We start from the raw sequence: 16,448 nt of genomic DNA, 5'->3' as shown, positions 1-16,448 counted from the left end.
AACAAAAGGTCAGTTTCCTTGAAATATTTATCTATAGAGTACTAGGTCCACATATTCCACATATTTGTCCTCCAAATAATGCACATAAATAGTGAGAAGTGTCACTTAGAGTCATAGACTCATTTGGACGTTTGGTAAGGTTGACTAATGAACTTAATACACCAAGGGTATTAAGCCTCCTAGGTTTAAAATGATGCATGTCCTTACAAGGTTTTGGTTTTCGCTCTACCTAGGTAGACTAAGAGTGGTTTTCTTATGACACAAGGCTCCCCCAAGCGGACAACTTGGGAGTGGAAAGTCCGTGGCCGTCGACTGCACCGCCGATCAACTAAATCCACAAGGCCAATCCAACTAAAGGGGTAATTTAGTAGTGCACGGGCGCAAACTGCGAAGCCGTTTTAAGTGTGTGAATATGTGTGAGTTTTCCAGGAGTGGAAAGAAATATGAGCGGAATGCCAATTTAAGAAAAGCAATAATAGACATATTACATAGAAAGTGCACATAAGGAATGGAACAATAAAAAATGCTTAAAAGCATATAAAGCAACAATATAGGCAAAATAAAGCAAAACAAACAAAACATCCCACAAATTATTTATTAACCTAAGTTTATATGGTTAGAGCCTAAAGTCCCCAATGGAGTCGCCAAGCTGTTATACCCCATTTTAACCGGGTTGATTTAGGAGTACAACATATTGGTGATTCCTATTTATTTTTGTTTTAAGGAGTCGCCACCTAATTAATTTAACGGTGAATTAGGACACCTAGAGGTTAACTAAGGCAAAGTTAAAACTAAACCTCAATTAATAGTCTGCTTAACCAGTATGATTCTAGGTAAGGGCTCTATATTATCCTAAAGGGAAGGGGTTAGGCATCCTTTAGAATCCGTTAACTTATGGTTATCCGACCAAACTTAGGTTAATTAGTATAGACTAAACGCAAATATAATATTAAGAAAATAATTTGTAAATTATTGCTAAGGTTTTAAAAGAAGAAAAAAAAGATGTAATAATGCTATTTAAAATGATACTTATAGATATTTTTGGGGCTTTAAATGAGAAATATTAGCTAGAACAAGACTGATAGAAAATATGATAATTTACATAGAAAGGAGATTTCAAAGGCCGTTTAGCAAAAGAAGATTTGAAATGCTAAATAACACTTAAAGATATGTTGATATGATTTTATATACTAATACTATTTTTTAAATAAAACTTGCAAAAGATAGTTTGCATATGAGTAATAAATTTTAATAGAAGACTTAGCAAATTAAACTTTGAATAAAATAGTGTGATATGAATATGACTATGTAGAAAAATCTAGACTATTTTTTATAAATGGGAAGCAAAAGGAAGTGAGTTTTCTTTCTCTTTTAATTATCTTTTATTGACTATGCTTAATGCATGATTGATTCAAACTTGGAGATTTATTGATGAATATACTAGAGTTTATATTTGAGTATTAACAATGCTTTGAAATGTCTATGATAGTAAAATATGATTCCCTTTATTTGAAATATATAGTCATGCCATTTTGCAAATCTATTATTCCCAATAAAAATAAATATTAGACATTATAAATAATTTTAACATAAAAAAAAAAGAGAATAAAACTTATGGAGTTAATTTTAGTCTTCCTAACTACCCACTATTAAAACTAAACCTAATAATTTCACTAAGGTTTATCTAAATTAAGAAAATAAAACAAAATAAAGAATTAGTCATGCAATACAAATTAAATGCACAAAAATAAAATAGAAGGGGCAAATAAGTTAAATGGGCTCAGCCCATTTAGGATGCTGGACCAAGCTGCTGTTGGGCTTCAGCCCAGAAATTTCAGTGCATTGCTGTGGGCTGTCGCTGTTATATGGACCTCAGCCCATAATGTTTTGTTTATGCTTGCTGCGGACAGGAGAAGGCTGGACAGAGAGAGGAGTCGTGTTGGGCTTTTAGCCAAACACCGAATGCGGAGGGAAAACAAGTCCCGCGGACTCGTGTTCGATGATCATGCATAAACGAAAGAAAAGGATTAGTATCTAATCGACAAAGATGTAAAAAAATATAAATTCAACAGGTCGGCCATGAAAAGAATAAAAATTCAAAACAGATGAGCGTATATTATGTGTATATCTAATGTATTTCAGCGAAAGTATACCAGCAATATACACACGTATATACGATTCAAGCACGAAAAATTACGATCTAAGCGAGATAATACTCAGACATGGAATAGAACCTCGGACAACCACGTATCACGCGTCTTAATTAAAACAGTTTCAGCGTATATAAATATCTGCAGTTTCGTAGCCTATGATAATACTTAAATCCGCATTTCAGTTTCATTACTTACAGGGGTAAACAAACAGAACACAAAGCATTTTATGTCATAAATGGGGAGACAGCAGTTATGAACAGACTTTTTTTTTAATTCAAACAGATCTGTACCAAAAAATGCCCAGGACTAAGAATATGGTCGTGTTCAAACTGATAAAAATCCAAAGTAAGGCAGGGGAATTCATGGGCATCTCATAAAGTTCAAGAATATTAGGTGAAAAAGACTAGGCTGAGTTAGACTATCGATTATACCAAACAACATGCAACCTTAAACAGAAACAACATCGCATGCTTAATGACTGAATTGCCTCCATACTAAGTGAATAAGTTATAAACATGCTAACCAGTTACCAGCATGCACTAATTATTCAATAGATACACATGAGAACTAAAGGCTGAAACTGAAAGAAGAGGCATTGGAGATCACTATACGACAACAAATAGATCTCTTTTTCTACCAAGGCATATGCGTTTTTTCGCAATTTACACAGTTTATACATTAGCAGACAAAATAATGTATCCATTTATATTTCTTGATTATGCCACAAAGAGATTGACTTCTAATACATAATGAAAAAGATGAACGAGAGTTTGACATTATTTTTATTTCTCACACAGCTTAAACAAATACATCTTAGGAGAACAATGTGACTTAAAGCTAGCATGACACTATTTTTATTTCTCACACAGCTTAAACAAATACATCTTAGGAGAACAATGTGACTTAAAGCTAGCACGAACAATCGTATTCAGTTTCTACTCATTATCCCTTCTAAACAAAACAAACTTACTCCGAAACTTAGGACCCCAAACTTACGTGGCTTCATATTTTGGATTAACATGGTAGTGAAGTTTAAAGCCTAAACACACAAAATAACTGTATAGTCAAATCAAACAACCTATGCTCATTATTAGATTTAAATAGGCAGAAGACAGAACGTAAGAGAATAACTAAATCCAGGCAACATAATTAGAGAAGATAATAAAACATGAACACCACAAAACTAAAAACAAATAACACAATGAAATTAAAACAGAATCGTAAAATTAAAGAAGAAGGAGGGGAAATGGCTGACCTTCTTCGGGTGTAGCGAAATGGGTGCGAAGCCTTCGATATACTCTCGAACACTTCAAATCTACTTCAAAACACTAAAAAAAAAACCCCGAATTTGTATACCCTTCGAATCTAGACAGATGCTAAGGACAAAACAGAACAAAATAGTGTGGATTTTGACTTGATATCCAGCAATACAGCTAAAGAATTAATCTCGTCTATGGGATTTCTTGTGATTTTCAGGGCTTTAATTTTCGGGCCCTTTTTTTTTTCAAATAAAACCTGTCCTTCTCCACGATTTTTGGGGTTCAGAAACTCGTTTTGTAAGGGGATCCCTCCGATTCCCGAACCGTCCCATGAATTAACAGAAAACTATTATTTATATCCCGAATTAGGGTTTTCGTTTGTATATAAAAAACTATAGAGAGGAGCGTTGGGGGGAGACGACGGACAGGCGTGGGGGGGACAAAGCGGAGTGGGGTTGGCAGAGGTAACGTGGGGAACAAAGGGGAGTGGGGCGGCAGAGCGTGGGGGACAAGGGTGAATGGAGTGGCAGTGGCTTGGAGAAGAGAGACGAGGGAAAGAGAGAAGGGATCGAAGAAGGGAGAAAGGAGAAAGGGGTGCGTGGCGGGTGAAGGAGAAGGAGAAAGAGATTAGGGTTGAAAAAATATAAGGGGATGGGTATGGACCGGGTTGGGTAACTTGGGTAATGGGCTGGGCCAAATTAAAAGAATGGGCTGGTCCAAAATGTTGGTTAATTATTCGGGCTGGGGTGAATTGAGTTGGGCTGGTAAATTAAAATGGTGCCAGGTAAATTAAAATGTGGACTGGTTTCGTGAATTGGTCCGAAAATAGTATGAATTGCTTGGGCTACTGCGTTTAAATAAAAGACTTATTTAAATAACTTGTGTTAAAATATTACTTAATATAAGATATGCAATCATTAGTGCTTAAAAATGGCGTTCTAATAGCCGTGCAATAATATTTCGAGAACCCACAGTAAATGAACACTATTATTTAATTATACGAAGATAAATGCAGTGTGTGTGCGTAAGCTGGTAAAATGCCGAAATGATAAAATTGTGAATTATAATAATAATAACAATAATAATAATAATAATAATGGCTAGTAAATGTAGTAGAGTAATGAAACGCCGGTATTGATAAGAGACTAATAATTATAGTAAAAATAAATGTATATTTTTTAATTTTTCTAAAAATATTAGAAGCGTAAATAGGTATTACGGAGGAGAGGCGGGACAAAATTGGGTATCAACACTATGTTGTGATAGACCCTTGAGGCAAACTTCGCAACCAAGTCTTGCCATCTCCTTTTAAAGAAAAAAGGAAATAGCCTTAGCTTGATTGCTTCAAGAGATACTCCATTATATTTAGCAGTTTCAACTAATTCTAAGAAATCAATCAGATTACTATGTGGATCTTCCCTAAGATTACCGGTGAATGTACATGATTGTTGAATTGTTTGAATTAATCCAGTCCTGATTTCAAAGTTGTTAGCTGCAACTGGAGGGTTCCTCACACTAGATTCACAGTTGAAGTGATCTGGTCTAGCATAATTCCTTAGAATTCTGTTTGCTAGTCTTGGAACCACTTCGTCAAATTGATCTTCTGGAACAAGTGGTGGTGGAGATGGTTGATTTTCAACTCCTGGTTGATGCTCCATTTCTTCACGAGTTACGCTTTGAGAAGCGGATGTTTGTTTCTTCCTGCGCAAACGAATAGATCTTTCAATTTCTGGATCGTAATATGCCAACTCTTTTGAAGAAGAGCGGGTCATAATAATAATAATAATAATAATAATAATAATAATAATAATAATAATAATAATAATAATAATAATAATAATAATAATAATAAAGCTGTTTAATATTAAGTATCAAATTACATGGCTATGATTATATGCCAGGTACAGAGGTAATATGCATCTGTTATAGAATATATTATAAACCATTATATACTATGAATCCTATGTGTAAAATCATGGATTTCAAAAATAAAACTGTTTTAATAGAAACTAATTTTGGTAAATCTAATATTATGACTAGAAGACCTATCAAGTGGGAAGAAATAGAATTCCCAAAAGAGTGGGTCATTGAAGGAGCAGCACCTCCAAAAAATATTTCTACTGAAATATCATAAATTGAACAAGCCCCAGATGGGACAATTAGATTGAGGTTCCATGAACCAGCAGCTCTAAAAGATAATGAACATAATAGTGTTCGATCTAGTATACCTAGATCTCTGTCTTCTAACAGATCTTATATATCTCCTATTGATTATATTGTGCAGACTACATCAAGAGCATCTACTTCTCAAATAAGAGATACTGATTCTAATAGAATTAGTAATTTAAAAATTAACCAGGAGAATATTGTGACTGGTACTACAGACCCAGAATTGACTGAGTCAGAAATGAATTTTCCTATTTTTAATGGATCAAGAAAACAAGATTGATTTTAGTCGGGGATCACCCGCAAGATCACAAATCAGCAAAGAGTTTTATACTTCAAAATGGGAATCATTTTGAAAATGGTTTTTTGATAATTTTAAACCTGAAGAAACAATAGTCTTCCAGGAAGAATTTTATAAAGATCTTACCAAAGCAAATAAAATTATATCTTTTGTGCCTTGGTTTATGGCAAAATATATTGCTAATTATATTTCTGTTCTTGAAAGAGATTATAAACTCTCTAATGGAGAAATAGTTAGCAGTGTATTTCCTCCACAACCATCTTTCCAAATGAAAGATTTACATTTTTCAGCCTTTTCAAAATTAATTGAAAACGGTGCCTTGACTGTAATGACTCATCATGTTAATAACATGATAAGGCAACAAAATTATACTAATATTTATATGAATATCTTGGGTGAACAAATATTTTCACTACATGAAAAAATTGATAAACTTTTAAATTGTCTTAATAAGGCATCTACTTCTGATAGGGAGAAACAGAAGGAAGTTATTGCTACCCCAAGTATACAGTCTCCTCCTGAAATTCATGATTTTAAACTAAAACTTTTATCAGATTTAGAAAAACTTTTAGATGAAAAGTTTAAGAATTTAAAACTCAGTCCTCTAATAGCAGAGGAAGATAAATATTTGTCTGATGTAGATTATAAGGCTCGCATAACATCAGATATTAATAAAATCGATGAATATTATGTTGTTAAGCCTACCCAGAGGATGTATTACTATCCTCGACCAACTCCTCAAGATGTTTTATTAGACGAACATGAACATGTTATTTCCAACAGTTATAGTGGGAAGGAAATATATGAATGGAATATTGATGGTTATACTGAACGACAAATTTATTGTACTATTCATAGAATGTTAATGTACAGCACTATCTGCAAAGTTCATAAAAACACTGAAAGAGTTATTGCAGATATGATTATAGCTGGTTTCACTGGCCAATTAAAAGGTTGGTGGGATAATTATCTAACTGCTACACAGCATAATTCAATTTTAGGATCTGTTAAGCAAGAGCCTGGTCATGACGCACCAGTAGCAAATGCAGTTTATACACTGGTTATTAATATTGTTGAACATTTTTCAGGAAGATGGTCCGATAATAGTGAATCTATCCGTACCATGCTTCAAAACCTTAGGTGTAAGACCCTAACCTCATTTAGGTGGTATAAAGATGTTTTTCTTTGCAGGGTCATGGAATTGCCAGAGAGTAATGACTCTCACTGGAAGTCTAAGTTTATAGATGGACTTCCCTCTCTTTTTGCAGAAAGGGTCAGAAAAGCCCTTAGGAAAGGGGATAGAAGTATTAATTATGATTCGTATACTTATGGAAATTTGATTGGTAATTGTATGCAGGAAGGGTTAGCTATATGTAATGAAATACAACTCAACCAGCAGATCAAGCGTCATGGTCTTAATGAAAGACAACAGCTAGGAGAATTTTGTGGACAGTTTGGATTAGATATGCCACAATCTTCGAAAAAGCCTCATAGGCACAAGAAAAAATATAAAGACTTCCAACAATGGAAAGGAAAGCGGTTACAAAAAAGAGCTAGGCACAAAAAGTCTTTTAAAGAAAAGAAGGATTTTATTAAATCCAAAAATCCCAAAGCCTGTTATAAGTGTGGCAGAGTAGGTCATTTTTATAAAAACTGCAAGGTTAAGGAAAAGATTAAAGCCCTTAACATAGATGATGACCTTAGAGAATCTTTATATAAGATTTTATTAAATTCAGACCCAGAACCAGAGGATGATTCTGGCAAAGAAAGTGATAATTCTTCCAACCCTCCTTCAGATGAAGATATTAGGGTATTAGGTGATGAGAGTTATATCTCGACCAGTTCGGATGGTGAGTGTCAACCATGCCAATTAGGGCAACCGTGTGTCAAAACCAAGGAAGATGATGAGTTTTATAAACTTGTTTCCCAATTTACTAAAAATAGTATTCATGTTTTAGATGGTAATAACCTCTTTGATCTCCTTAAATATATTAAGGATCCCAATCTTAGGTCCCAAATTATAGACCAAATAGGTTCAAACTAGCAGCCCCAAGAAGAACCAACTGCTGTAGAAATCAGAAAACCTACAGGACCTTACACTATGGCTGGAGTCAAAAAACTCCTCCAAGAACGCCGGAATATCATCAGTACACCGGCAACCACTCAAGATTTAGAAAGAGAGGTTTATAACCTTAAACAGGAAATATCCACCCTCAGGAGACAACAATTGACATTAGATCAACGTGTCCCACAATTAGAAGGAAAAGGAAAAGGAATAATCATGGAACCACCAGTACATAGACAGGTGGATAGTACTCCAGGAGATTCTTCAATTAATAATTCAGGGGAAATGATTATCATAGAAAAAGGAGAAAGTAGTGGTCCTAGCACCAACTTTTTGACTGAAGAAAGTAGTGGTCCTAGCACCAACTTTTTGACTAAACTAGACATCATTACCTCGTTTAAATTTTTTATAAAAGTTACTCTTTTAATAGATTATAATTTCAAAAAAGAATTTACTGCCATAGTTGATAGTGGAGCAGATTTAAGTTGTATTCAAGAAGGATTAATTCCTTCAGAGTATTTTCAAAAAACGACTCATAGTCTTCGGTCTGCTAGTGGCCAAAAAATGGGTATTACTTATAAATTACCCAAAGCTTATATTTGCCAAGATAAGGTTTGTATCCCTGAAAACTTTGTTTTGGTAAAAGATATTTCTAATCAAGTAATTTTAGGCACTCCATTTATTCATAAACTATTTCCAATTCAGTGGATGGATGACAAAGGTTTTATAGGAGCCTATGAAGAAAAACCAATTAAATTTCAGTTTATAACTGAACCTTTTTCAAGAATTTTAAATGAAATCAAAGACAGGTTGATAAATAAACATCAACAAATTAATTTTCTTAAACAAGAAATTTACACTCTTCAAGTTGATGATATTTTGCAAAATCCCAAATTACAGGAAAAAATTGAGCTTATAAAAAATCAATTTTCTCTACAAATATGTAGTGACCATCCTAATGCTTTTTGGGATAGAAAAAGACATATTGTCACTCTTCCATATGAAGAGTCTTTTTCTGAAGATAATATTCCCACTAAGGCGAGACCATGTCAGATGAATTCCGAATATTTGGAATTATGTAAAAATGAGATTACTACTCTTTTACAAAAAGGTCTCATAAGACCTTCGAAATCTCCATGGTCATGCACAGCTTTTTATGTTAATAAACATGCTGAACAGGAACGAGGAGTTCTAAGACTGGTGATAAATTATAAACCCCTTAATAAAGTTTTAAAATGGATTAGATATCCTATTCCTAATAAAAAGGATTTACTCGATCGTCTTCATAATGCGATCATATTTTCTAAATTTGATTTAAAATCAGGTTATTGGCAAATCCGAATAGCCGAAGCAGATAAATATAAAACTGCTTTTAATGTCCCGATTGGGCAATTTGAATGGAATTTTATGCCTTTTGGACTGAAGAATGCCCCTTCAGAATTCCAAAAAATTATGAATGATATTTTCATGGCTTATAGCAATTTTATTATTGTCTATATAGACGATATTCTAGTATATTCAAACACTGTGCAAATGCATTTTAAACACCTTGATATATTCAAGAAAATTATTATTCAAAATGGTTTGGTTATATCTAAACCAAAAATGTCACTTTTTCAAACAAAAGCCAGATTTCTTGGTCATAATATAGAAAAAGGAAAAATTATTCCTATTAATAGGAGTATTGAATTTGCTTCTAAATTTCCTGATGTTATCACTGATAAAGTCCAACTTCAGAGATTTCTTGGAAGTTTAAATTATATTTCACCATCTTATGAAGGTTTGGCAAAAGATACATCTATTTTATATGATAGTTTAAAAAAGATCCCAAAACCTTGGACTGATGCTCATACGCAAGCAGTTCAAACAATTAAGAGGAAAGTTAATAATCTTCCTTGCCTTACTTTAGCCAATCCTAACTGGAAAAAAATTATAGAAACTGATGCTTCTGATATTGGCTATGGAGGAATACTTAAACAACTTTCTCCAAATGATAAACAGGAATATTTAGTCCAGTTCTATTCTGGTAAATGGAATAATAGTCAAAAGAACTATGCTACTATAGCAAAAGAGATTCTTGCTATAGTAAAGTGTGTTCTTAAATTTCAAGGTGATTTATATAATCAAAAGTTTTTAATAAAAACTGACTGCCAAGCAGCAAAATTTATGTTTAATAAAGACTGCAAACATGATGTTTCTAAACAAATGTTTGCCAGATGGCAAGCTTTATTAGCTCCATTTGATTTTGAAATTCATTATAAAAAGGGATCAGATAATAGTCTCCCTGATTTTCTCACTCGAGAATATTTAAGTTCATAACTGTCATTTTCTCATTTGCAGGATGAGACCTACATTAACACCTCCCTCTAATAGAGGAAGGGGAAGAGGACAAAAGGGAACAAGCAGAGGTACTGTTCTCGCCCAAATGGGTAACAGAAGGCTAATAGCCGACAATATTGCAGAAACTTCTGGTAATACCCAGAAACAAATTACATATGCTGAATATCTTGCTTTTATAGAAGCACAGAAAAAAGGAGATAATATGCCTCCATCATATTCCAGTGCTCTCATAATTGATGATAATGGGGACACTGATTCATATGAAGAAAATACTCAACGAGAGTTAATAATTCTCCTTGAGAATGATGATCTCCAATGGAAAGATGAACCTTGGAAAATAATGGAAAGGTATTTTGATAAAGCGTCATACGCAACTCCGACTTATAAATATCGGATGCATTATGAAATGGTCCTTTCAAATACAGGATCAGCGGAATTCCAACATTTTTATCCAGCTAATACCAAAAAAGTTTATAACTTTTCAAAAATTGTTATAAAAAAGATCTTTTCTGCAAATGAATGGGGAATAAGTCCGTTAAAGGACAGGGATTATATCCACCCAGAACAAAAGGTCCCGGTTAAATTCAATTATTGGGATTATGTTGAAAGCTTTAATAAAGCTTTTTTATACGAGAATGATAATAAAAAACATTCTTGGTTTATAAAAATCTGTGCCAATGTTTATAAACAGGGCATCCCAAATTGGTTTTGTCAATGGTGGATCCATTATGGTCCAACCGTAAAAAATTTACCAGAACCCTTCAAGAGTTTATATACTGAATGGGTTGATTTCTCTCCAAAAATAATAGATTTGAAAAATAATATTACTTTCTCTGAAGAAATTTCTAATATGTATTTCTTCATTGACTTCTCCATTCCATGGATCATGAAATGGTCAGTTGAAGTGGGTTATACCCCGCAAAATATGCCTTGTTTAAACAGAATTTTTATACAAAATTCTGGAAAAAATTACTCCAAAAATCGAAGGATGGTACTATCCCAGGACAAGATTTGATAAATCAGATTAAAACTACTATTGCACATTATAAGGACTCCATTAACTCCAGACAAAAGGAAATTCCCAGTCCTTTTGAGCATATTGCTCGAAAAATCCATATGAAGAAAGGCGCAATTCCCCCAGAACAGCTTATAGCCACCTACATGGAGGAATTTAAATCTAATTTGATGCAGCATCTTAATATGTAAGCTATGTCAGATATATCAATGGCGTCCGTTGGTCATACCACTGACAATGAAAATGAAGAGGAAGAAGACTATAATACACAGGTCTTAGCAGGGGAATCCCAAAATCCAGATAATACAGAAGACTTTGAAAAATTTGCGGCTCAATTTCTTAGCCAACCGGAAGAATCTTCCAGCACCACAAAAGACAAGGGCAAGTCGCCAATGAAGTGATTGGTGAGACCCGCCACTAGGCGGCTTCTTTTAAAAAGAAGGAATCTGCTTTAATAAAAGCAGCTTTAATTATTAAAGTTGTAATAATTATGTTTTCCATTTGGCCACTTTCGGCCACTTTTCCTTTTTTACTTTTCGTTTTTTTTAGGCCATCATGTTGTGGGCCATTTAGTTTTGTTGTTTTGTTCTTCTGATCCGTAATATAAGGATCACTCCTATTAGTTGAGAGGCAAGCCTTGGAACCCCCAAGCACAAGCTCTCTCCCACTCTCTCCCTTGTAAAAACTTTCTTATATAAATAAAAGTTTGTTGATATAAATCTTTTTTGCTGAGCACAACCTTCATCCTTCAGATATAATTTTTATTTTCTTTATTAATTTTATTTTAATTCAGATCATATTTAGCCTCATAGGCTAAATATTTCGTTGAATTACGTCACACTAGACTACTAAGATCATGGTAATAATGCTTTAATGCATCATGATCAACGCCAAACATGATGTTCAAGGTTAGGTAGAGACTGACCCAGGCGGACTGTTCAGACCAGGCGGTGGTCCTGTTGTTGGCCCGCTTAGCCGAGGATGGCGTTTTAGGGCATTTTTTTTTGACTTGTTCTGTTCGGAACAACCCCATCGCCAGGGTCGGTAACCTTGTAAAACTAACGTTACCTAGATGGCATCATGTGGCGGCGCGGTCCTGCGTGCCTTGTAGTATCATAACCCTTCAAGAGTTTATATACTGAATGGGTTGATGTCTCTCCAAAAATAATAGATTTGGAAAATAATATTACTTTCTCTGAAGAAATTTCTAATATGTATTTCTTCATTGAATTCTCCATTCCATGGATCATGAAATGGTCAGTTGAAGAGGGTTATACCCCGCAAAATATGCCTTGTTTAAACAGAATTTTTTATACAAAATTCTGGAAAAAATTACTCCAAAAATCAAAGGATGGTACTATCCCAGGACAAGATTTGATAAATCAGATTAAAACTTCTTTTGGGAATTTTATAAAGATCTTACCAAAGCAAATAAAATTATATCTTTTGTGCCTTGGTTTATGGCAAAATATATTGCTAATTATATTTCTGTTCTTGAAAGAGATTATAAACTCTCTAATGGAGAAATAGTTAGCAGTGTATTTCCTCCACAACCATCTTTCCAAATGAAAGATTTACATTTTTCAGCCTTTTCAAAATTAATTGAAAATGGTGCCTTGACTGTAATGACTCATCATGTTAATAACATGATAAGGCAACAAAATTATACTAATATTTATATGAATATCTTGGGTGAACAAATATTTTCACTACAATATTGTGACTGGTACTACAGACCCAGAATTGACTGAGTCAGAAATGGATTTTCCTATTTTTAATGGATCAAGAAAACAAGATTGATTTTAGTCGGGGATCACCCGCAAGATCACAAATCAGCAAAGAGTTTTATACTTCAAAATGGGAACCATTTAGAAAATGGTTTTTTGATAATTTTAAACCTGAAGAAACAATAGTCTTCCAGGAAGAAGAAGAAGAAGAATATAATACTACTACTACTACTACTACTACTATCTTTTAACACCAATAATAAAAAATCACTTTTATATAGACAAGAGTCATGAGAACAACAGATGGTAGTACTAATAATGAAATATTATAGCACTTCTATATAAAGGAAGTATATATAATGATAATAGAAAAAGTTATAATGATGGTAAGAATAGAGGTGATGTAACGATGAAACTGTAGGAAGACTAATTTTTTTTTAAAGAAAATTTATATGATTACACATAAAAACACTAGTATTAATAAATAAAATAATTATAATAGTACTTGGTTGGTAATGATAATGTTAATGAATATATAGATAATGATAAACATAAACGTAAGTTCTCAAATTAGTAACAAAACTCTTAATCTGAAGTAGATGTATGCCAATCCCTGGTAATGGCGCCAAAAATTTGACGAGTCCAAAGTGCATAGGAAATTTCGCTCGTACTCTGTCAAATTCTAATATAGTTTAAGATATCGTCCCACAGAGATTGGAAAATCTATGCTACAGACTTGTAGTATTTTTGCTGCTATTTGAGAGAATCAGATTGATAAAAGGAGAGTAGTGACTTATATTTGTAAATTACTTTAATAAAAGAAACAACTTTCAAAAGATTATCTTAAAAGAAAGAGTTGGGAGGCGTTGAATCCACTTAGTGTATATATGACAATAAAACCTTTTTTTAGTAAATTCCACAAAACAGTAGAAATAGTTCCTAGACTGGATTTGTGTTATGAGGAATAAAGACCTCTTGCGATTAGTCCTTAAATCAATAAACTTATTCGAAACAATCCCTCCGCGAGAGTTAGAATTGAAAGAAATAAGATAGAGATCTCTCAAATCAATAAACTTATTTGAGATTGTCCCTCCGTGAGAATTAGGATAGAAAGAAATAAGATAAAGATTTAAACCTAAGAACTAACTTGAAATAACCCTTCCGTGAGAATTAGGATTAAAAGAAGCAAGTTCAAAGATTTGGAATAATAGATGACTAAAAATTATTATTACATATATACTTTATGCGATTATTACAGTATATTAATTTCCCTCATTGTTAGAAGTATAAATTAATATAACTATAATCATAACACAAAATATACTAAGTAACTATAATGATTAGTAGAACATATTATTCCAACACAAAGTATGACACTTAAATAATATCAAGACGAGTAATAACTAAAATAAGATAATATAATATTACACCAAGTTTCTTCAACTATCCCAACAAAAAGAGATTACTCCATTATGGAGTTAGAAAAGAGAAAATATGAATTTAAGAAGCTAGAAATATTGAAAGACTTGGAGAAATATTTTTACTACAAAGGAAAGAAAAGAGAATAGAACAAGATTAATACTTTGTCTTCTAAATTATTGGATGATTTGTAAGTAAAGTGATGCTTTTATTTATAGGAAAATGTAGTGTCTCTCCCCTACTAATGCATTCCTTGAAGTAGTGCTCACATATGTGACCTTACTTGATGGGTGAGAGTATAACAATGGTAGTCGCACTCGTGAATTTTGCAACTTCTTTTTTTATGCCCATAGTTGACGTGTGTGAGTATGAAAGTGGCGGTGACACCTGTGGATTTCAACACTTGATAGGTGTGAGATTATGCAACTTCTCCCAATGTTGTCTTTTGTAATTCCCACATGTAAAACTCCACGGTTATGACTTATGAATTCGTGGTTGCACCTATTGAATTCTTTGCTTACTTCTTTGGCAATTTGTTTCTTCTCTATTCTTCTGCAGTACTTTTCTTCCTGTAGAATTTGTCAGAAAATATGCGAGAATATGATATATTTATTCATGTTTTATTTAAAAACTTATTTTTATATACAAAATATCATGAATAATTTATATCCATCATATACCCTTGCCCTTGCACAAATAGTGCAAATATTCCCTTTTCGCTAACGGGACTGTTTTTTTTAAATCATTTAGCTTATTTTTTTAATTAAAAAAATGCCATGTGGCTTTAAAAAAAAAGTCTACTCATTTTTTTGAGTAGTCATATTTTTCTAAAGCCACATGGTAATTTTTTATGGTGATCGGGTCTGGTTCGTTTAAAAAAAATATCTCTGTTGCTTTAAAAAAAAAAAAAAAGGTCTACCCATATCTTTAAACGAACCAGACCCGACCTACCAGAAAAAATAAAAAAGTTATCATGTGGCTTTAAAAAAATATGTCTACTAAAAAAAATGGGTAGATTTTTTTTTAAAGTCACGTGGTATTTTTTTTTACTAAAAAAATAAACTAAATAATTTTTTTTTTTAAAATTAGTCAACAAAAAGGGTGTATTTGGACCATTTTGTAATGGCAGGGGTATATTTACACCACTTCTGAGATATATGTGCTCTAAATCACAAACTTGAGAGGTATATTTGCACCTTTTTCCTGTAAAATAACGCCATAGCTACATTAGTTCATCTTACAAATTCAAAGTTGGTGGCCCACCTTATGGAAAATTCTGATATTTTGAAGCTGGTTACCACTTATCATCCAATAGCAGAAGAATGAGACCTGAAGTACTGGATCTCATGCACGCTTCCAACTTATTTTACTTTGATTTTGAAGTTGCGGTTGTCATCGTGCGAGGCAATATGATAAATAAACCCAATACCAAGACATGCTCCTTCTTTTCTGATTGGTAATCCACCCAATGTGACCACAATATGCAATTTCTAATGTTGTGTTTAAATTGATTACCTCAATTGATGCTTGGTGGTAGTCTTTGGATGAAAATATTTGTAACATCTGTGTCTTTTGCTTTATGTAGTATTTATTCCATTATTTCCTTTTTATCGACATAATTATGTAATTAAAAGTTCAATAATGGACCAAAAAGATAAATAAAGAGAAATAGGATATGGTGAGGCTTACTTAGCCGTTTGGACAATTCTTTTTTGCTTTTTTTGTGTTGAAGTTTTTGTTTCAAGATCCTGTTTCGTTATACATGGTGTCAATTTTTCGTTCTAAACTTGAAAAATAAACTTTCAAACCAACTTTTGAAGTAAACTTTTTCTCAACACAATTTAAACTTCCAACTATATTTTCTCAACTAAACTTCAAATATTATTCTTTTATAAATATCACTAATTCGTGTTGAAACGCCTACTTAATAGATTTTCGACCAAAAAAAAGTTACTCCATTTATCCTTATGTGATACACTTTTCTTTGGTATATTTTAAAATAA

The sequence above is a fragment of the Lycium barbarum genome, chromosome 3, assembly GCF_019175385.1.
Source record: "Lycium barbarum isolate Lr01 chromosome 3, ASM1917538v2, whole genome shotgun sequence".
Classification (NCBI taxonomy): domain Eukaryota; kingdom Viridiplantae; phylum Streptophyta; class Magnoliopsida; order Solanales; family Solanaceae; genus Lycium; species Lycium barbarum.
Note: the sequence above shows the minus strand (reverse complement) of the source record.